This window comes from Neofelis nebulosa, chromosome 10, assembly GCF_028018385.1.
Source record: "Neofelis nebulosa isolate mNeoNeb1 chromosome 10, mNeoNeb1.pri, whole genome shotgun sequence".
Taxonomy (NCBI): Eukaryota; Metazoa; Chordata; class Mammalia; order Carnivora; family Felidae; genus Neofelis; species Neofelis nebulosa.
In genome coordinates, this window is record NC_080791.1 from 10,550,690 (window position 1) to 10,574,678 (window position 23,989).

Here is a 23,989-nt window from a genome sequence, read left to right on the forward strand (position 1 = left end):
AGCAGGATTTGGACCTGAAATTACTCCACAGGGCTCAGGGAGGAGTTTTGGCAAGACACTGCACATCTTCAGAGCAGGTGGTCTCTTCTGTCTCTACAATCAAACACATTTTTTTTTTCTCTTCTGCAACAGACTGTTGCCTGGGCTCCTAGAACCACGGTGTTTTTTATCTTTCTCTTCTAAGCATGGACTGCAGATCCTCAGCCTGGAAGCCCTGCCCTGTCTGTCTCTGAACACTGGGGGTCCAAGGAGGCTGCACCCACCCTTGGGGAGCTCCCAGAACTGCTGGATATGTGTGTGCACAGCAGTGTGTGAAGAGAAGCAGCCTCTTCTGATCTTGAGGGGGACACGAGATAATCTATTTAAAGCCTTGGGAGAGATTACCTCGTCTGTTGACTAGTAAACAGGTGAAAGAGGAAAAGAACTATAGATGTTCCTTAAGAAACAACTATTATCTCCTCTTGCCTTTCTCCTCCAGTACACAGTACCTCCAAATTGGAAGCATCAGGCATAAATGTCCCACTTTAAATGCTTCTTGCAACAATGAATATTGTATGTGAATCAGATTCCATTATATTAAACTCCACTTGGACTCCAAATTCTTTTACAACAGTGGAATTTTCCATTGTTACAAATCACATTTCCAGATCCCAGACTGGAATTTGCATTTGGTTTTCAGCTCTACAGCTAACCAATGTGATCACAGGCAAGTCATTAAAAATTCTTTGACCCTGAGTTCCATCTGTCATAACTAGGGGGTATGAGGTATAGCTGTCCTAATTCCTTGAAGTTTGTTGGAAACTGGTAAGATTATTTTGTAAAAGTATAATTTTTTTAGATGGGGTTTTTATAAACCCCATCTAATGTTAACTTATTCATGATGGAACATCGATTATAACTGGAGAAGCTATTTGGGCTCTCTGCTTATGTGGGGTGGTGGTTTGAAGTCCAATCTGCTTTGGCTAACTCATCTTCTTTATTTTCCAGGATCAGATAATCCACTTTTTCTCTGTAACCTTACATTTCCATACTCGTTAACTGGGAAGCCTGTTGTGCTGGCCTACCCTTTCTTTGACCTTTTCATCATTTTGCTTTTGCCTTTCCCCAGATAAATCTGGGAGCATATAATGGAGAACATATAATTTTGGTGGTCATCTAGTTTATTGTTGCTGGGTGAAAAGGAGGACTCAAGCAATATACTTAGTGCCAAGTTAGAAGTTGAGGGAAGTTTGCTTTTATTAGAAAACTTCTCATTCAGTGCTCATTAGTGGTCTACGTGCATCTGAAAATCTGAGAGCTCAGAAGAAGGGAGCAATGAGGTAGGTACGACTCAGTTGGAGGCAAAAGTTCCATCAGTAGTCTTCTGTTCATTCCTTTATATCCTGAGACTTATTATGGGATGTGTTTAGTGATGGTAAAGGAGCGGGCACTGCACTGGGGCGGGGGGGACATGCAAAACGTTGTAACGGGAGCAGAAACTGAACATATAACTCTAAGTAAAAGATAGTTTTAGTCAAGGAGACACCCAGAGGCTGCTCCTATGATGCCAGAATACTGGCCATGAATCTTTAAGTTAAACTTTTAACCTTCATGTACCTCTAGTGGGAGTGGACTTGTGGAGGCATTCTGGAGAGCAATCAGGCATGGCTTCATCAAATTAAGTATACTCATACCCTATGACCCATTCATTCCAGTGCAAGAGATATATTGCAAAGGGGACATGTATGCTCACAGCAGAGTTATTTGTTGTGATGGTGAGGAGTTAAATGCATCTTGGGGATCCATTCCTGAGAGAATGGGAAGGTAACATGTGGTGCATATATACCATGGAAGCCTCTGCAGCAGTTAGCAGCCATTGATTAGATGTAAATATAACAACATAGATGAATTTTGTTCATCTATGAGCAACATAGGTGAATGAATTAAAAACAGAGCTTGTGAAAAAAGTAGGACATAAAATGAGATGTATAACACAACATTTACACAAATTAAAAATGCATGCATACAAAACAGTACCCATTTGCATTAATACATATAAGTAAACAGATATAGATTGAGCCATTAGGATGACTAACTGTAGGGATGGGAGTGGGGAGGTGAATATGTGAATAAAGGAGAATAAATGCATAAGATAGTGGTTAGAATGGAAAATATAAGAAGTATGACTTAATCCTCTGCACCTGAGGTCCAAAATAAATTAATAAAAATGTGAAATCTCCTAAGTTTCTGAGTTAGTCTGGGCTCTGCAGTTTGTACAGTCCTCAGTGACCCTAGGAGACCTCCACTAAAAGGGGAGGAGGGTGTTTTGCTGTTTTAAGTAAAACAAAAAAGAACAATCTATTCCATATTGATTTCTCAATGGAGTCTTACACAAATTCCTGTTGGTCCCCATGGTCCTCAACCGTTCTTAGATTTTCCTTTTGGATACCCCCTCGTATCCCCCATGGTGAGCTTTCTTAAACTTAACAGCTCTGACCTCAGTTCTGTCGTCTCCCTTACTGTCACATGAGCTCATTTATACCTTCCTGGAGGCCGTAATCTGTTCCATTTAGCTTTTGATCACAAACAATGGAAAGTAGCCTTGTTGCTTTGAGCAAGACAAGAGGTTTATAAGGATGTGGAGACCAACAGAATTCATAAGAGGCTGGAGGAGCAAGCTTGGGAAGTAAGCAAAACTCACAGATGGTCTGGAGGCTGGGCTGCAGGAGTATGACTACATCCTCCCGTGGCTGCTGTTTGTGGCACTACTGCAACCACTGTAGGACACTCGTGCTGGACAGCCAGTGACCATGAGGGACTATGGTAGCCAGCTTCAGAAATGGCCCTTGATTATCTTCACCTCTGGTTCTCACACCCCTGGCAATCCTGCATACACTGGATAGGGCTCTCCTGTGTCTCCATTGGGATATAGTGGAAATGACAGTGTATGTCTTCCTGGGGACATAATGGTTTTTGCCTTCCTTTTGGATCATTTGTTCTGGGGAAAACCAACTGCCATGCCATAAGGTCACTCAAAAAGCCCTATGGAGTGGTCCTTATGGAGAGGAAAGGAGGCCTCCTACAAACAGCCAATGAAGAACTGTGGCCCTTGATAATAGTCATGTGAGTCCACCATCTTGGAAGTAGGTCATTAACCTGAGTCAAGCCTTTAGGTGACTGCAGGCCCAGCCAAAATCTTGACTGAAATCTCATGGGGGATCTTGAGCCAGAGCCACCCAGCTAAGCCCCTTCTGAATTCCTGACCAACAGAAACAGAGAGAATAAATATTTGTTGTTTTAAGCCACTAAATTTTGGGGTAATTTGTTACGCAGCTATAGGTAACTAATATGTCTCCCCTTCACTTTTAGGTCACACTCACCTCATTGAAAGATCGAGGAGGAGCTTCTGATTGAACATATGTCATGGGTCATACCCTGGCTTTCAGGAACTAGTGGAATAGGGTGAGGTGATGTGAGGCTATTTCCCCTCTTCCTCTTCAGTGGCAGAGGGGCAGGCATTGCCTCAGTTACCACTACACACAAACGGAAGCCCACTAACTGGAAAGATTGTTGGACTTTTTGTACAACCAAAATTCAGCAGTGTCCACTACCCCTTTGTATCTGAATTCCTGCAATGTGTATTCTTCCAATCAGAATCTGTTAGGGTGGTAGAGCCATCCTTCTCTGTCTTCCTTTTATTTTTTTGGTCCCTAGAGGAGACGAATCCCTCCTTCTCTCCAAAGTTACCCTCAGATTCTGGTTGGATCTGGAATCTGTCCCCCACATGCCTCAGATTTTCCACTCACTAGTTACCTCCTTTCTGGCTCACATTTTAAAATGTTTGCTCTCTGTGAAAACACACTAATTTTAATGTCTCCTTTGTGTGTAAACATTCTGTTTAGGATTACTTTTCCTTATCTTTCCTCCCCCAGGAAAAGATAGTCTCAGTTTAGCTCCAGGGCTTTGTGCACACCTTTTTCATAGTGTTTCATAGTTAACCCCTCCGGGCAGCACATCCTCCCTGGGTAGGAGCGCCTGGGGTGGGTAGTGGGTCATTCCTGAATGACCACAAAGCCAATGTGCATATGCTCCAGTGAATGGAAACTGGTCATGGTCGACTGACTGCACACCTCTCACAGGTGCACTTCTCACCCCCCATCATTCAAAGCAACTTTGTGGAGAAAGGCGTTTGAAGCATGGATGGGGCTACTATAGTCTTCCTATTCTTAGAAGATTCTGGAACATCACTAGATGGAGAAACTTCTTGAAGTTTTTTTCATGAAACTTTCTCGAAGAAATGTGCCTCGTTGCCATTATGTCCCAGCGTCTAGCACAATGCCTCAAATGGAGAACATTCTCAACAAATTGAGTGAATAATTGAGTGAACAAATTGATGTATGGAATATATGGAATGTAGAGTTACTCTGACCCTCATGTATGTATGATTGTGATGCTTTTCCCTGAACAGGCCCTTGAGAGAGAATGAAATAAAACTTGGTACTGGGCAAGGGAAATGCTCTGACATCAGAGTGTATTTGGAGAAAGAGTGAGGAGGCGCAGTTCAAGGGCTAGAAGTCGACTGGTATGGGGGGCTTCTGACCTGTCCTTGGGTAAAATCATAACCCTTTCACAGCAGTCCAAGAATTGACACAGGACCCTTTACTAGAGCCTCCCTGCATAGCTGAGACAGGTGGGGGAACAAAGGAGAGACAGAGAATGAAGACCATGAGATGATCTGCTGTCCAGATACAGTGAATTCACCTTCGTATCTGGCTCACTGCCCTGTGCAGCAGAGGCCATCTGTAGTCAGTACCTGTCAGGAGCACAGGTGTGATTCAGGCAGGTGCTCCTGCCGCTGGAGACTAGATCTTGGGGGCTGAGTCTCAGACCGAAGTTCCTTCTTGAGTCCTACCTGTGTGAGTGCTGGTTCTTGCCTGTGGTTGACCCCAGGATCATCATCTTTAAGGGAGACATTTCTACCCACAGGGTGGTGGTCTTTCAAGCGCTGACACACAAGAAGGCAGTCCTACTTGTGATAGTCCTGAGAGAGTGAGAGGCATTTTGGAACTATGGGTCTTTTTGTGACGAAGAATAGTAGCGGGGCCAGAAAGAGCGTGAGCCTGGAGGTGGGGGACTAAACAGAGAGCATGGTCTGCTTCTCTCCCTTTAATTGTTTTATTAAATTTTTTTGATTTTATTTTTTAAATTTATCTAAAAATTTTTGTCTTTGGCTATTCTTTTCCCCCTCATCTTTTTTATTGGAAGTGGGAACACATTTCACATGTACGAAAACTGTTAGGCTGGGGACTCTACCAAGTATATCAGACTGAGGCAGGTGTGGTGCTGGTAGTGCTTGGAGGGAATCTCTTTCTAACAAAATAGTAAAACCTGTGATGACACTCTCACTCTTTCTCCCTTTGTTCCACACATTACCTCTGCTTCCTCACTACCCATCTCTTTGGGCTCCATCCTTACCACCTCCACTAACATCATCAGAAACCTACCCTGCCTGCTGAATGTCTTTCCTCACCTCTGTCTCTGTAGTGGTGTTGTTGTGGATCTTGGTCTCCACTGGTTTCCATGACCGTGTCTTCTCCTCCAGTGTTTTTGACCACCCTCAGGGCTTGCTTCAACTTCTCTTTTTGTCTTTGTGCTCCTTAAATGCAGACATTCTCTGAAGTTTATTTTGCAGACATCTCATCCTCTGTTTGAAGTCCATCCACACTATGTATCATTCCATGTAGCTGATTCCTGAATCTTTCTAGCCTAGAATTCCCTTCCCAAAGCTAGACCTACATTTCTCATTATCCAATGGGCATCACCACATGGGTACGTTTGTGAAACACCAAGTCATTCAGTGTGGCTGGAACAGGGAGGAGGAGAGGGGGGAGGAAGGGTCAGAGAATAAGAAGTAGACAGCAAGAGGCTATGAAGGGCCAAGTGTATCCGTCGGAGCTCACATACCAATAATGGAATCTTCTCTATTTAGTGCAAGCAGGAAGGATTTTAATACAGGAGGTTAGGTGCTACAAAATTATTGCAAGGAATAATGGTCAAGTCTTAGAAGCACTCAGCTGCTGGCATGATCAGGAAAACTGCCTCCCCAGTTCAGAAAGCTGTTGAGTTAGGAAGCACCTCCCAAATTAAGAAGCTACTGACTGTAGAAGAGCCTTACCTCTGTCTAATCAGCACCCACAAGTGGTTGTTCTGTATCCTGCTTCTTTCTTCCTGTTCAGCTCAGTTCTGCAACAAAGGCTCCCTTGGCTGTTCTGGTTAGTGGTATCTAAGTCATATCCAGAGCTCCACGTATAAGAGATCCTGGGAAATTTATGATTTTATTTCCAACCTCTGCCTTCTATACCGTGTCAGGATAAATGCTGAGCAAGTCATTCCATAGTCTATGTGATGTTGTGTGCATTAGGCAGGTATCTTTCTATTCCAAGTGGCAGGAATCCAACTTTATCTGACTTTGATTAAGAAAATATCATTGTCTTACAGTGAAAACCAAAGAAGGGCAGGGGTCAGTCTGGCTTCAGAGGCAAACGGCCCCTACAACTTCCTTTCTCTCCATCTGCTACCTCTGTCTGCTTTTCTTCGTGTTGGTTCTGCCCTCCTCACCAAAGATGAACTTTGTCTCAGTGAGCCTAGACATGTGGCCTTAGTGCTCCCAGGCATCCACCATTTATCAGTTCACCATGGCAGAGAAAGGAGCTGGCTTTTCTTGGTATTTGTAAAACTACCCATCAAAGACTGATCTGTCCTTCTTGAGTCACATACCCATACCATGTGCAGGGGAAGCAGGATTCTGTGATTGGTGGCTCCCTTTAAAGCCTCTTTTTGGAGATGGGTGAGATGCGGGTACCCAAAGGAGGGGCTGATAGCTAAGATAGCCACTAGGGGAATGATTAGGGGCCAGGAGGCTGCCTCATTTGTGTCCACTACATGATGATACACCTTTATTTTTTCTAAGTCCTCAGTGTGATAGAGGACTAACGCAGAATCTCAAGCAGTAAAGTGTTATAATGAGATATTTTTCTTTAGCTATTTACTAAAGGAACGAAATGAGTTAATGAATGTAAATTATCTAGTATAGTACACAGTAGGTGCTTGTCTTGGTTTAGAGTCCCTGAGAAGCTGACTTTAAAACAAGGATTCAAGTACAATTCATTTATTGGGGAAATGCAAGGGTACCAGTAATGGAGTGGAGGAAGGCAGACAGACAGTAAAGGCTCTTAATAAGTCAGTATCACAGTGGTTGCCTGGAGCTTAAGCCCATGAGGAAATTCTTGGACTCAGTACAAAACACATGCCTCAGAGTTCTCCCACCTGAGGGGCAAAGGAGTTGGGATATTTATACGTTAACTCGTAGGAGTCATTGGCTAAGGGCTGCTCCCAGGGGGTTATTCCTCAGCTCTGCTAGCCTGCTGCACATGTGGGCAGAGTGGCCTTTTGTGGTTCCAGCATGAGCACAAGGGGTCCGAGGGGCACAGGCAGAACCTGCAGTGCTTAATATGTTTTAGCTCCTCCCTGACCCCTGTCTCCTCACTATTAGTTTAAAAGTCCCTTGAGTTCAGGAACCACACCTTATTTATTCTTAAATTTCCCACATAACCTAGCACACTATTGAACACATAGTAATGGCCACTGAATATTTATTATTTTCTTAATTAATGACATTTTAGGGTATCATTTTCCTGATGATCTATGGTTTTGCCTCTTTATATTGTGGATTTTCTGGGACAGGATGAATTTCCTGTCATTACATTTTTATCCATTAAATACATAATTGAATATGATCTGATTTTTATACCTTTGTAATACTTCTCATGCAGTTGCATTCATAAATAAATAAGAAAGTCTCTGTTAGACCCCAGGTCCTGTGTATATATATATCTCGACTTTATCTCTCTAAGAAGCTGTCTCCAAATTGGGGGAATTTGGAGACTCCTGGTGTGTAGATTCTTATTAGCTTCCTTGCCTGAATCAGCCTAGCCATCTGCCAGCAATAATAACATGCCTGCTGTGTGCTCAGCCTTATCCAGTCCTTGAGCCTTAAGAACCAGGTTTCAGGATGTATTGAAAACTCCTTTCCCTGAGGGTGAGGGGAGGCATTCCACTCCCCAGGTCAGACCACCTGTCTTCAAAAAGGAATTATCAGAGCTTTAGGCACTAGATAAGCAACCAGCTCTACCTCCTTTACACATCACAATGTAGGGGGCCAGTTTCCTCCCAGGACCCTTGTCTTGGAGCCTGGCTCTGATTCCAAGTCAGTAATCCTGGACCTTAATCTTAAATCACCTAATATTTTGGGACTCCTCTTCCCTTGGTTGCTGTGTTCTACATGTAAGAGTCCAACATCTACCCTAACTCAGAATCCGTGTCACCTTAACTACCTCTCCCAAGAATTGTCCCTGCCTACAAGCCACTGGAGATGTTTTTGTCTGTTCCACCAGATAGGACTCCTTAGAAACCGATGATGGAGTTTATTGTAGTCTCTCACATTTGGGTGGTCATGACTAGTCCTAGTTGGTCTACTCAACCCTCAACTCTGGCCAGCTTTTGCTAGAGTTCCAGTCACCATTTCTTCCATTCTCCTTGTACTGGTCTTCCAGTGTGCTTGGAGCTGAAGGTCCACCAGTTAAGTCATTTACTTTGGGACATTATTAGAATGGGCTGTTTTTCTTGCCATTTCCAATGTTCAGATTCCATCTTGTTTTTCTCACCCCTAGACCACTGGTTACTGTTTTTCTTCATTCTTATAGGTGGGAAACCCCAAGAGATGGAATTTGAAAATGGGCATCTGGCAGTGTGTTGTTAAGAATAAATGGCATGATGGGCATGGAGGAGGGCACTTGTTGGGATGAGGACTGGGTGTTGTATGGAAACCAATTTGACAATAAATTATATTTTTTTAAAAAACTGGCATGAAATGCCTTATTCAGACGTTCAGTGTGGTACTGGAACAACCTTGTTCTCCCTTGAACTTTTCTGTCACTCAGAGTTTCTGATACTGCCTTTCTTCACATTTCTTCCCTTGACTCTTTTCTTGAAGCTTGCTTTGTCCCTCCCTTCCACCCTTCTTTTCGTTTTTTAAGAGAGTTATTCTAGTTCTGTTATTTGTTTCATTCATGATCTGGGTACATGTTTCTCTGTGAATTCCCTTACTCCAGCTCTGAGCTACAATAAATCCTTACTATTTCCAGAGGAGTTTGATTACCTCGGTGGTTTTCTTTGTTTCTTAAAGGGTGCCTGCATTTTCTTGCAAAGCTTCCCAAAGAATCAAGCGACATCTATAAAAGCTCAGAACATGATGCCTCAAATGGATTCTTTGCTAAGTCACTATCATAGTCTCCAGAGCTTTGGGCAATAAATAGCAAATCCAGGAGACCTAAATAATTATTTCTGGGATTGTATACTTGATCATGAAATGGTCCCAGCTAGTGTCTTACTTGGAGTTCGAGAAGGAAGAAAGAAGGAACAGTCATACAATTTCCATTTAAATTGAGAATCTTTTCCCTGGAAACCCAGAGGCCTCTCTGCTGGCCTCCTGCTGTTTGCTTCCTTTTATGCATCCTATTCGGAGGTGGCATGATTATTCCCTAAACATATTACTGCAGCTCTTCCGGCAGATTCTCTCTTCTAGGAATGTCACGAATGAATTACCATGCGGTGTTGGCATGGGGCCTCAGCCAGCAGGAGCCAATTATTTTAAAAATTTCCAAGCAAATCAGATCAGCATTTCACAAGTTACTGGCCAAGAAGCTTCAGAAAGTCGTGCATCATTCCTTTGCTATAATATGTGCTGCTGACCTAAATGTGTACAAATCTCATCATCCCAAGGTCCATACTCTTGGCTCTGGGAGTTGTGTTAGGACACTAGCTCACACCCATTTGCAGTAATCTAATTGGGCGATTTTACTTATCAAAACTGTAAATGGATGTTTGATCAGATCAGATCATTAAATTTTCTAATTAGGCAGCATAGACTCCCTTTTGCCAGATGGATTGAGCCGCACCTATTTGTGACACAACTTAATCACACTTTGCCTTGCTGTCAAGGCCGTGTTTCAGGGAAGAAATATGTTCTCTTGGCTAGATTAAACATACGCCATCCAAACCTGGCATCTCCAGCTAAGAGAAGGAGACTTTGCTGAATTGGATTGTGTAAGAATATATGTCGTGGTGAAGCTATGTTAGCAACCAGCAAATGGGAGGTTTCTTCCATGTCTGATTTGAATTCTTAACAAAACCGTTTGTTTATGGAAAGAATGGACTGCGTTCATTCGTTAGCACATCAGATGGATATTCAAAAATATTTAGTCTTAGGGATAAAAGAGGAAGCACGAGAATGATGTATTGCAGTGCCAGTTTTTGTTGTTTATGTTACTTTGAACTGTCAGGATGTTTGGAGATGGTTCTGTCTCCACTGGGCAGGTGCTCCCGAAAAGCACAGAGTTTAAAATGTCACGTCGACAACAACTCCAGGGCTTTCTGCCTCTTTCCATCATGTGTTTCTCCTGCTGTCTAATTCTCGTAAAGTTTTATTCTGTTATCCTGTTAACAAAAGAGTGAGCAGGAACTCCCTCCATCACTAATACCCACACACGGTAGATCTTTTACTCACTGGCACCTGCAGGGTCACTTAAGTATAGAGGACCCAACAGACAAATATTAAAAAAAAAAAACACACCTCATAATGAAAATAGTTGAGAAGTTTTAGTTTATACTTTTGTTTAAACCATGGATGATTGTGTGGATGTTATGTGGGTATATTATATCATTTTGCAGAATTATCACTGGAGATCAGTCTGAATCTATTCTGATCTCCAGGCATGTATCTCTGAATATGGACCACCACATTGGGAGGGTTTTGTTGTTGTACTTCCTTTTCTCTTATAGGAGGAAAATATACTCCTGTTAATTGGGGTACTAATTCAGGTTAATTTCAGTTATATTCTATCCTGTGGTTAGAAATGCATCATACTAATACTAAAACTTTAATTTTGATGGTCACCGTATAATTGTATCCAAGATGTATGGATTGATTTGTAGTTCTTGCTCCTAGGTGTCTCCGGGAATTCTCCAGAGGTTGTCTTAAATGTGTCAGGCATTAGCCCCGGTCCTCACTGGCCTAAGTTAGCCTGCCCAGGCCTCCTGAGCCGTTGGTGAGAGCATTGTCTTGAGCTGGTCATCTATACCATGACTGCTTGTTCCAGGTCCCTGGGGCCTTCCTGCTGCAGAACTGTAAGTCTATCACTGCCTCCTCAGAGCAGTCTACCTCTGGGTCACCTGGGCAATAATGCTTTCTTTGGAAGAAAGTGGGGATTATTATTTCTCTCTACATTTTACTCCAGTGAGGGCTTTGGTGGTGGGAAGCATTCAGGATTGTTGCCTGGGCTCCCTTGTTAGAGCTGCTTGCCCCAGATCTCTCCTCTGCCTTGAGTCCTTTCACTTCTGTGTAGCCCAGGCCAGTGCTATCCATCTCGTTGAGTTGGGTTGAATTCTCTTTGCTCCACCTCCGGGTAGCTCTGCAGGAGCTCCACAAAAGGCAGAGGATGCCCTTGATGTTGGCAAGGCCATGGCAGCTCCCCATTCTACCAGGAGGTGGACTGTTATACTCAGTGGCAAGGGTGCTATGATTCAGACAGACAGCATGTCTCAGCTGGTGGCTCGGATCCCAGAGTGCTACCGAATTCTGTGAATCAGCCCTTTCAGTTCACATACACTGTCCCCTTTCTCCTGGAGGGCACACACAGCACCATGGTGGCTGGCATGGGCTGAGTTCCCATAACAGCTGCAAGATGCATCTGGAGTCACCAACTCCCCTCCATCCTTTAGTCCTAAAGCTACATCTGGCTCGCAGTGACAGCCCCCTCTCTCCTGGGTCCCATCTTCTTTTTCACTTCTCTTGGGAAACCCCCAGTGCATTGGATACCTGATGATCTCTTGCCTTCCACAGATGGGGGTCCAGTTGTTGTTCCTAGGAGACTCTATAGCCCCCATTTAAGCCAAGTGACAGGAGCAGAAGAGAGAAAAAAAGCATTAATAACCCCCACATGCCTGACACACTGGGCATCATCTCTGCTCCCAGCAGTGTCTCACAGACCAAGGTTTTCTGCCTTCATCTAATAGAAAGAAATCTGTCTTTGTGCAGGCTGCCTTTTCAAGATTAAGGGCCACAGAATGGTGCAGAAACTTTCTGATCGTTTTTATTTGGCGTTTAAATGTTTGAAGACATTCTGTTGGGGTATAATTGGTATATATGTGTATACACACATAAATAACAAATTGTACACATTGAGAGTGTATAGTTTGAAAACTTTTGACATGTATGTATCTGTGAAACCATAGCCACAAATCAAGGTAATGAATCTAGCACCCCCAGAAGTTACTTCTGTGCCCCTTTTTACTCTGTTTTATTGTCTGGCTTCCTTCACTCAGCATAATTATTTTGAGTTATTTGAGACATACAGTTATGTTGTCTCAAGAGTTAAGAGTTCATTCCTTTTCATTGCAGAGTAATGTTCCAAAGCATGAATATACCACAGCTTGTTTTCTTAGTCACACATTAATGGATATTTGGTGTTTTTTCAGTTCCAGGCTATTACAAATACACCTGTTGTGAATATTCATGTACAAGTATTAGTGTGGACATATTCTTTCATTTAAATTGGGTAAATACCTCGGAATGGAATGGCTGAGTCAAATGATAGGTATATATTTATTTTTTACAGAAATTGCCGAACTGTTTTCCAAAGTAACTGCACCATTTTACACACCTACAAACGATGATTGAGAGTGTCAGTTTCCATGCATCTTTACCAACAGTTGGCATGATCAGTCTTCTTAATATTAGTCATTCTAATAGTTGGAGGTGCATTTTGTCCTGGTTTTAATTTGCAGTTTCATAGAGTACAGTGATGTCAAGCATCATTTTATGTGCATGTTCGATATCTCTGTGTATGATTTGCTCAAGTGTCCATTTAACTTTTTTGACATTCATTCATTTCTTACCTTCTTGGTTTTGAGAGAGCTTTCTATATTCTGGATATAAGTCTTGTGTCAGGTATATGTTTTGCAAATAACTTCTTTCATTCTGTGGTTTGTCTTTTCATTCTCTTAACAGTGTCTTTTGAAAAGCAGAAGTTTTGAATTTTGATGAAATCCAATTAATTTTTTCCTTTTTCGATTGTGTTTTCAGCATCATAATTAAATCTTTAACTCAAGATCACAAATATTATCACTTATATTGTCTTCTAGAAATACTGTAGTTTCAGGTTTTCTGTTGACATCTGTGCTGAATTTTGAGTTAATATGTTAAAAAATTTTATTTCTATTTATTTTCTTTTAAGAGAGAGAGAGAGAGGGAGAGAGAATCCCGAGCTGGCTCCACACCCAGCTCAGAATCCAGTGTGGGGCTCAATCCCATGACCTCAGCCAAAATCAAGAATCAGATGCTCAATGGACTGAGCCACCTAGGCGCCCCTAATTTGTTTTTAAATAGTGGAAAGTATGGATTGAAGTTCTTTCTTTGGTGGGGGAGAAGATACATAGATATGCAATTACTCTAGTATCTTTTGTTAAAAAGACTACCTTTTCTCCACTGAATTGTCTTTGTACCTTTGTCAAAAATCAGGTGTTAATACATGTGTGTGTCTGTTTCTGACTTGTCTCTTCAGTTTCACTGATCTATTTGTTTATCTTGGCACCAATACCAAACTGTCTTGAAATCAGGTAGTGTTAATTGTCACACTTTGTTGCTCTTTTTCAAAGTTGTTCTGGCTATTTTAAGTCCTTTGGATTTCCATAAGAATTTTGGAATCAGGGACACCTGGGTGTCTCAGTCTCACTCTTGATTTCAGCTCAGGTCATGATCTCATGGTTCTTGAGTTTGAGCCCCACATCAAGCTCTGTGCTAAGAGTGCAGACAGAGCCTGATTGGGATTCTCTTTATCACCCTCTGTCTCTGCCTCTCCCCTGCTTGCTCTCTCTCGCATGCGCACTCTCTCTCTCTCAAAAATACATAAAAAAAACTTTTTTTTTTAAAAAAAGAATATTAAAACCAGCTTGCTGGAATTTCTTCAGGATTGCATGAATCTATAGATCAATTTGGGTAGAATTAACATCATAACAATATTGAGTTGTTTGACCTGTGATCATAGTATTATCTATCCATATAATTAGGTCTTTAATTTCTCTTGATAATGTATTATAATTTTCATTGTTGAAGTGTTGCATATCTGTTGTTAGATTTATTTCTAAGTATTTTATATTTTTTATTCTATTGCACATGATACAAAAATTTCAATTAATTCTAGTAGCTTTTTTGGGGCATATTCCACTGTGTTTTCTACCTAGACAATCATGTCATCTGCAGAAAAAAGATAGGATTATCTCCTTTCCAGTCTGGGTGCTTTTTATTTCTTGTTCTTATTGAAATAGCTAGAACCTCTAGGCCAATGTTGAATAGAAACAGTAAGAGTGAATATCCTTGCTTTGTTCCTGATCTCAAGAGGATAAGCATTCAGTCTTTTACCATTAAGTATGGTGTTAGCTGTGGTTTTTTTTTTTTTTTTTCGATAGTATCATTATGGATTGAAGAATTTTCTTTTCCATTTTGCTACGAATTTTTATCATGAATGGGTTTTGTCAATTGGTTCACCCACTGAAATGATCATATAAGGTATTTTTTCTTTTTTTCTTAATATAGTGAATTTATTTCAAATATTAAACAAACCTTGCATTTCTGGGACAAATCTGACTGGGTCATGCTGTAGTAACTTTTTTGTATCTTTTTGGATTTGGTTTGCTAATTTGTTTAAACTTGTTATATTTATGTTCATGAAGAACATTGGTCTATGATTTTCTTTTCTCCTAAAGTCTTTATCTGATTTTGTAATCAGTGTACTTGGTGACCTCATAGAATGACTTGGAAAGTGTTTCCTCCTCTCCATTTTCCAGAAACATTTGGTATAATTCATGAGTGAAGCCATCTAGGTCTATAGTTTTCATTATTGAAATGTTTTTGATTGCAAATTTAATTTCTCTAATAGCTATAGAGCTATATAATAGGCTGTTGCTGTTTGAATGAACTTTGGTATTTTGTGTCTTTCTTTTTTTAAGTTTATTTATTTTGAGAGAGAGTGTGCAAGCGGGGAGGGGGTGCAGAGAGAGAATTTCAAGCAGGCTCAATGCTGTCATTGCATAGCCCGAGGCCATACTCAAACTCACAAACCATGAGATCAGGACCTGAGCCCAGAAGAGTGGGACGCTTAACTAACTGAGCCACCCAGGCACCCCTGTGTCTTTCAAAGTTGTCCTTTTCATGTAAGTTGTTGAACTTATCGGCATAGAGGAGTTTGAAATGGTCCCCTGTTATCCTTTAATATCTGTAGAATTTGTATTGATGGTATTTCTCTCATTCCTGATATTGTTAATTTGGTTCTTGTCTTTTTTCTCCTCATCAATTTGGCTGGAGACCTTACTGTTTTTTTCCTATTGTTTTTGTGTTTTCTCATTCATTGATTTTCATTCTGGTATTATTTATTTCCTTAATCCTGTTTATTATAAGTGTAATTTGCTCTTCTTTTTCTAGTTAAGATAGAAGCTGAAGCCATTTGCTTGAGCCCTTTTTTCATGATATTGACATTTAGTACTCGAAATTTCACCCTAGTACTGCTTTAACTGTGTCCTGCAACTCTTAGTATGTTTAATATGTTTTTTTTCCCATTCATTTGAAAATAATTTTAATTTTTCTTTTTTGACTCAGTATATTATTTGGTTTCAAACATTTGGAGCTTTTCCCAGAAATCTGTTAATGGTTTCACATTTAATTATATTATGGACAAAAATGTAATATATGTGGCTTCAATCCTTTAAAATTTATTGAGACCTTTTCAATAACCAAAATAATAGTATAGTTTGGTAAATGTTCTGTATTCATATGAAGAAGGTGTATCCTATTCTTTTTGAATGCAATGTTCTATAAATGTCAGTAAGGTCAGATTGGTTAATTGTATTATTCAGGTCTTCTGTATTCTTATTTTGTTCACTATTGAGAGATGGGTATTGAAATCTCTGATGACGATTAGGGATTGGTTTATTGGTCCTCACGGTTCTATCAGTTTTTACCTCATGTATTTTGAAAGTGTATTAAGTACGTTAGCATTATCAGGACCATTATAGCCTCCTGATGGATTGACCCCATTACCATTACAAAATGACCTTCTTTATCCTTGGTAGTGTTTTTTGCTCTGATGTTTACTTTTTCTAATACTAATAGAACCACAACAACTGTCTTTTGATGAGTACAAGCATTGATAGCATACTTAGGGTTGATTAGTGGTATATTTTTTCATCCATTTACTTTTGACCTTTTTGCATTTTACACTTAAAGAGGGTTTCTTGTAGGTAGCATATGGTTGAGCCTTATTTTTATATCTAATTGGACAATCTCTGCCTTGTCATTTGGGTATTTAGACAAGGGGTTGGCAAACTTTTTGGCCAGGTAGTAAATATTTTAGGTTTTGTAGGCTGAGCCTATGTGATCTTTGCTGTTCCTGCTGCTGCCTCCTCCTCCTCCTTTTCCTTCTTTCAAGCAATCCTTTAAAAAAAAAAAAAAAAAGTAGGTATCATGCCCAGCATGAAGCCCAATGCAAGGCTGAAGTCAAAACTGTGAGATCACAACCTGAGCTGAGATTAAGAGTCAGATGATGGGGTGCCTGAGTGGCTCAGTTGGTTAAGTGCTGATTCTTGATTTCGGCTCAGGTCATGATCTCACAGTTCATGAGTTTGAGCCCCACATTGGGCTCTTTGCTGACAGTTTAGAGCCTTCTTGGGATTCTCTCCTTTTCTCTGCCCCTATCCAGCTTGTGGTCACTCTCTCTCAAAATAAATACATATATAAGTTTTAAAAAATATATTGTTATGTTAAAAACTCTATCATCTTGCTATTTTCTTCTCCTTGTACCATCTGTTTTTGTTGTTGTTGCCTTCAATTTTTATAACTTGTTTTGAACTGAATGTTTTTTATAATTCCATCATGTCTCATTTTTAGCTTGTTAGTTGTCACTCATTCTTTTGTTACTTGAGTGCTTGCCTTAGGGTTTATAATATGTACCTTTAGCTAATGTAGTCTGCCTTCGAGTGATATAATACATCACTTAAGAGAAGTTTAAAGTAGTCTACTTATATTTCTCTCCTCCCATTCTTTGGACTATTGTCATAAATTTTACTTATACCTATGTTATAAATCTATAACATTGTTATAATTTTGGTTTAAATAGTTATCTTTGAAAGAGATTTAAATAATTACAAAGAAATTTTGTATTTTAACTATCTCGTTACTATTTCTAGTGTTTCTCTTTCTTTTCTATAGATCAGGATTTCCATCTGGTATCATTTTCCTTCTGCCTGAGGACTTAACATTTCTTATAGTCTGAGTCTGCTGATGATAAGTTCTTCTGGCTTAATATTTCTGAAAAAGTCCTTAATCTTATTTTTGGTTTTAAAAGACAGTTTCACTGGGTATAGAATTCTAGGTGACAGGTTTTTTTTCTTTCACTATTTTGCTCTACTGTCTACTCCCTTGTGTTGATTATGATGAGAAATCTATCATTTTACCTTCATTTCTTTGTATGTAGGGTGTCTCCCCAAACCCCACCTCTAGGTTGCTTCTCTTTAGCCTTGACTTTGAGCACTTTGATTACAATGTGCCTTGATGTACATCTCTTCATGTTTGTTGTGCTTGGGGTTTATTGAACTTATTATATTTTTTTAATTTTTTTAATTTTTTTTTCAACGTTTTTAATTTTATTTTTGGGACAGAGAGAGACAGAGCATGAACGGGGGAGGGGCAGAGAGAGAGGGAGACACAGAATCGTAAACAGGCTCCAGGCTCCGAGCCATCAGCCCAGAGCCTGACGCGGGGCTCGAACTCACGGACCGAGAGATCGTGACCTGGCTGAAGTCGGACGCTTAACCGACTGCGCCACCCAGGCGCCCCATATTGAACTTATTATATTTGTGGGTCTATAGTTTTCATCAAATTTGGAAAACAGTGTCTAAAATCTTTCTAAAAATTTTTGTCTTTCATCACTCTCCTTCAGGGACTCCAGTTAAATGTACAATAAACTGTTTGAAATTATCTCATAGCTCAGTTCATAAAATCATTTTTCCTCCATGTGTTTCATTTTGGATAGTGATTTTTCTATATCTTTATGTTTACTAATCTTTTCTTCTGCAATTTCTAGTACACTGTTAATCCAGTATAGTTTATATTTCAGATATCATAGTAGAAGTTTTATTTGGATCTTTTTAATATCTCCCATGTTTCTACTTAACTTTTTGAACATATGGAAGTAAGTTATAAGAACTGTTTTAATGCCTTTTTCTGCTAGTCTAACATCTGTGTCTATTCTGGATTGGTTTCAATTGATTGATTTTTCTCCTCATTTTGGGTCATGTTTTCTTATGTCTATAAGTTTTTGAATTGTACCTTGCTAAGTGCTGGCTGGATATCTATTTATGCATTCTTATAAATATTTTTGATTTTCTGGGACAAAGTTCAGTTACTTGGAAATACTTTCATCCTTTTTAGTCTTGCTTTTAAGATTTATTAGGCAACAGCAGAGATATATATAGTCTACATTTAATTTTGCTAACTCTGCTATTTCTTACTCCATTTTTGCCAGAAGCAGAAATATTTTTTGACAGATTTTTAATGTCAGGAAAACTGTTGAAGACCTAAAGGAAAATTGTACCACCTGAGGTGTCAGGACTGGGGAGTCAACTCTGTCTGGTTAATATTTCACTCTTTTTTTGTTTATTTATTTATTTTTGCAAGAGAGAGAGCAAGAGTGTGTGTAAGTAAGGGGGAGGACAGAGAGAGAGAATTCAAAGTGGGGTCCATGCTCGCTGCCAAGTATCTCTGCTGGCAGTGCAGAACCTGATGAGGGACTAGAACTCACTGTGGAATCATGACTTGAGCCAAAATCAAGAGTCAGATGTTTAACTGATTGAGCCACCCAGATACCCCAATATTTAACTCTTCTTAGTTCTCTGGATAATTTTTCTAATCTTTTCTTTATGTAATAAATAGGTATATCTAGAGATAATAATCCACATTCTCTTGTGTTTTTTTGTTTTGTTTTGTGTGTGTGTGTGTGTGTGTGTGTGTGTGTTTGAGAAAGGAAGAGAGCACACATGCACAAACAGGGGAGTGGCAGAGGGAAAGAGAGAGAGAATCTTAAGCAAGCTTCACACTCAACGTGGAGCCTCACACAGGGCTCAATCTCACAATGGTGAGATCATGAACTGATCTGAAATCAAGGGTCAGATGCTTAACCAACCAAGCCACCCAGGTGCCCCTACATTCTCACTCTTTTACAGAGCTGTGCCTTCTATGTTCTTTTAGGATTTATAATTTTTCAGTTTGTTCTGTGGATGCTGGGCAAGGGATGGACTTTAGCAATAGTATAAGTGATAAAATTTTGAGAGAGCCCATGCTTATATAGTCTAGTTTCTGTTGCTTTGTAATATATTACTTTAAAATGAAATGGCTTTGTGGCACCTGGATGGCTTAGTCACTTGAGTGTCTGACTTCAGGTCAGGTCGTGGTCTCATGGTTCCTGGGTTCGAGCCCTATATCTGTCTCTGTGCTGACAGCTCAGAGCCTGGAGCCTGCTTCAGATTGTGTGTCATCTTTCTCTCTCTCAAAAATAAAGAAACATTAAAAAAATCTTAAGTGGAATGGCTTTAAAATTTCTTTTTTATATTCTTGAATTATGTGAAGCAGGACTTCATACAGAGCACAAGGACGTTGGCTTACCTGTCTCTCATTATGTCCTGCCCCTGGGCTTGGAAGACTCAGTGGCTAGCTGTGACTTGAGGGCTGAGGGGTAGAATCATCATCTATCAGATATCTGTCAGATAACTTCACTGACATATTTAGCAGTTGATATTGGCTATCATCTGAGAACTCATATGGGGCTCTCAGCCAGAGCATCTACACATGGTTTCTCCCTGGAGCCTGGGCTTTCTCACAGTGACCTCAGGGTAGGTAGACTTCTTACATTGTGTCCCAGTGTACAAGGTCAAAACTGTATCATCTTTTATGACCCAACCTTGGAAGACACAAATTATTATTTCTCTTTCACCCTATTGGCTAAAAGAGTCATAAGCCCACCTAGATCCAAGGGAAGAGAATTAGGTTCCATCCCTTGATAGCATATTATCAAGGTTATATTACAAAAGTGCATGCGAAATGTGAGATATTGTTACACTCACCTTTGGAAAACATCTGCCCTAGTCTGCCTCTGGCCACAGAAAATTGTATCCACCTTCACATGCATTCGTCATTACTTCCCCCAAGACCTTCAAAGATTCATCCCATTATGGCATCAGTTCAAAATCTAAAATCTTGTTAACTAAAATAGGTCCAGGTGACAATGGGGGCTTCTCTGGTGCAGTTCTTGTGGTTTAGTTCTTTCTCTAAATATCTGTGAATTAGAAAGACAGTCATCCATCTCCTATCCTCACACACCCAAGTGAGACAAGTATGGGATTGATAGCTGTGGTATTCCTGTTCCAGAAGAGGAAAAGTGAAAGGCACATAGTAGTCACTGGTTCATAGTGATTCAAAACTCCAGCTAAGCACAGATTGTTAGTTCCTTAGTTAAGATTTAGTCCTACTCCCTGGAGTCATCCTCCAGGACTATTGGCTATGCCTTCTGAGCCTCCCTCTGTGTCATCCTTTTTTTCTATACAGAAGCTTCTGTGTTTGTAGCTAAGTAGACTTCTCACCCTGCTTGGTGCCCCTGAAAGTTTAGGGATTCAAAGGCTTCTGTTCATTTTGTACTTTTTCTGTCTTTTTAGTCTAAGCTGTTACAATTCTTTAAAAAAAATTTGTGGGCTTATTGTATATGAACGTATTTCACCAGTTAAACCCCATACCCACAAATCTCTTTGAGATGAGCCCCCTTTTTTTTCCACCTTGGGCTGTGTCTGAGGCTGCTATGAGACAAAATCCTTGAGTCTCAGAAACCCTGTGTTTAATAGACAAGAACTGCAAGGAATGCCCTTAAGATACTTAGAAGTCCTTTTGTCCATTTGAAAAAGTCTAGGCAACATCAGCTTTAATCTCTAAGGTTCCAAGATGGAGTTTTACTGTCACAGCTTTGGCTTGATATCTACCCTGAGATGTTTTCATATTTTAGCACCCTGGATTTGATCTTCGCCCTAAGGCCATTTCTGCTTTTGAAAATTTTCTTCTGTGAGAGAATGGAGATGATAAATAGTTTTCTTTTCAAACCCAAGAAGTCCTGGATCCTTTCTATTTCCTTTAACTTTAGCACTGAATGGTTCTGTTTGTATGGGTAAAATAACTCAGTCGCCACTGTGGCAAACTGCTTGGAAATCTCTTTAGCCAGATGTACCTGACTGTTTGGTTTATTTTTATTTTTCATACCATTACAAAAACAGTTGAATTTCAAACCCAACAATGTTGCCAAGCTTTCTGCTGCTGTATAACAAGGGTTATATCCCCCCCCCCCCCCCCCCCCCCCGCTTCCCGCCCTGCCCAGTCTTGGTCTTTTTCTCAGTAAGTCCTCAAGGCTGTTTCATCTCTATTGAGCAAAGCAGTCATAAGACTTCCCAGATTACAGGGGAAGAGAGTGATGGGATAAGGCAAGGTCACACTATAGAACAGCAAGGGAGATAGGAGATAATGCTGCAGCCACGTTGAAAACTGCAATTGGCTACATGACCTATAACACTTGTGCTTGTGGACAAGTGGGTTTACCGTGAGATACAAAAGGCCCACAAGAAGACATTATCATGGGATAAGACTAGTGAAGTTTACTCCAAATTATGAGCAAAAATTGCATGGTTGGGCTTGTCCCTCCTGCATCTTCTAAGATTGTTGCTCATTCTAAGATAGGGTTGTCATGGTGAAAGCAGAGAAGGAACTCTGAAAGGGAATAGCAAGAGGTAGAAGGCATCTTGAGCCCCAGAGGGACTAAGATAACAAGCTAGAGCAGCCTTTGCCCATTTCTTTATTACTCTGTACCACAAAGAGTCCACAGCTATTGAATAAAGGGCTCTGAACTTATAGAACAGCTCAGTGGAGATCTTTCATCACCCCATGTTTGCCACCTACTCCTCTTTGATATTTCACTGCCCACTTCATTAATATTTCATCAGCACCAACCTTGTGCCATTTCATGTGCTTGGTACTGGAGCCTATAAAAAATATGGTTCTTGACATACATTAGCTCAGAGTGATGGGCAGAGATAAACCTGTTAACAAGCAATTTAAGTACACCTAGATAAATTCTAGAGAACTCTTTGGGAAAAGCAGCTGAGGGAAAGTAGAAAGGTCAAGAAAGATTTAATTGCAGGGTAGGTGGGCAGAGTATTGTTGATATCTGAGTTAATTCATGAAAAAGAAAAATTACTTTGCAGGTGGAAAAGTAGACCATGTAAACAGTACTCTTGGCAGAAGGAATAACGATTGCAAAAACACAGAGTCATGAACAGGAATGGTTTGTTTTGAAAAGAATGAGAAATTTGGTATGACTGGACCACAGGAGCCCTAATAGAAAGGGAGAGAGGAGCCTGGGTTAGACGGCAATGGACTTCGTGCACTGCTTTATAAATTCAGTGTTTATGTTACAGGCATTGAGAGGCCAGCAAAGGAAGTGAGCAGGATGACAGTGGTGGCAGTTAGGGAGTAGAGGGAAATACTGGATGGCAGAAAGACTCAGGTAGTTGTTGCATTGGTTGGGGAGGGAGAAAAGCAAACCCTACACTAGGACACTGACAGTGTGGTTTCAGGTTCAGAAGCTTATTCCAAAGCATCTGCAGACCAACTGAATGTGAGGGGGTAAAGTCATCAAGGCTTCTAGCTTGGGAAGCTCAGTGAACAGTGGCTCTATTAATTGAAACAGAGCACGCAGAGAAAGAAACAAGATTGTAGGAAGATACACTTGAAGGATAGGGTTCACTTTTGTGCTTTGGAATATTCAAAAAGAGATATCCAAGACATAATTGGAAATATGGGTCCGGGGGTTGGGGAAGAGGTTGAAAATGAAGGGGACGTTGAAATCAAGGGTGCTCTCATTGTTTTGAATTATGCAGGTTTTGGGGCGTGGGATTTGTTATTGTGCTAAAATAGAGCATGGCAACTATTGACAGGATTTTGCTCAGTTTTGAACTGCGGAGCCTTTCATCATTTCAAAAGATGCAGCATCTCTTCCTGGAGAACACTAAGTGAGGGCTTGGGGACCACCCAGTAATGGTGGCCAACAGATGATTGGTGGACTGAATTGGGCGGAAAGCCCAGTCCTCTGGTGATCTGTCCCTGACTCAACTTCTTATGTATTATTTATTAAAAGTACCCCCAATTACTTCATAAGGGAAGAGATGGCTTAGATAGAAGACACATACACATTAAGGGTAAGAGAGTCTAGCAATGAAAGGAGAAAATAGTTAATCAGAAACCTTCAGCTGAGAATAATAATGGCCATTGAACACAAAACATCACTGTGAGTTTATTGGCAGCCAAGGAAAGTAGGAAAACATGATGGGTTTATTAATTATCCCTTGAGTTCCTCCTTGATTTAAATGCTGGGGAAGCAGATTGTCCCATTTATCAGGAGGAACAGTCTGCTTCCCTGGCATTTAATGCAAGAAAAAACTCAAGGAATAATAATATGAAGAGCACCTTCAAAATTTACCTTATGAAAGACCAAATATCATTTTAAAAAATTTTTTAGTTTTTATTTTTTAATATCATTCTTTATATGGTTCTTTGATTGAAACTAAGCTAATAATGTTAATTCCTATTTCTCTGAAGACATTTCTATGAAGAGCCAATGTGGTACTATTTACCCCTTGCAAGTCCTTTCTTTTGCCTCCTCTACAGAAGGGCCAATCAACTGATAGAGATGGGGAACTTTAGCTCCAGGGACAGAGGTCCTTGGAGAACAGAATAGGTAAGCGGCAAGACTAA

The 23,989-nt window shown here is 40.4% G+C and overlaps 1 long non-coding RNA gene across 2 annotated transcripts in view; it reads left to right on the plus strand.

Annotated features, from left to right (window-relative positions):
- The window catches only part of LOC131486802 (uncharacterized), a 377,105-nt gene that overhangs the window by 101,893 nt on the left and 251,223 nt on the right, over positions 1-23,989 (plus strand). For both annotated transcript variants that reach the window (XR_009249454.1, XR_009249455.1), the window contains exon 2: positions 11,045-11,223. This is a non-coding gene — a long non-coding RNA (uncharacterized LOC131486802). The remainder of the gene's footprint in view (positions 1-11,044; positions 11,224-23,989) is intronic.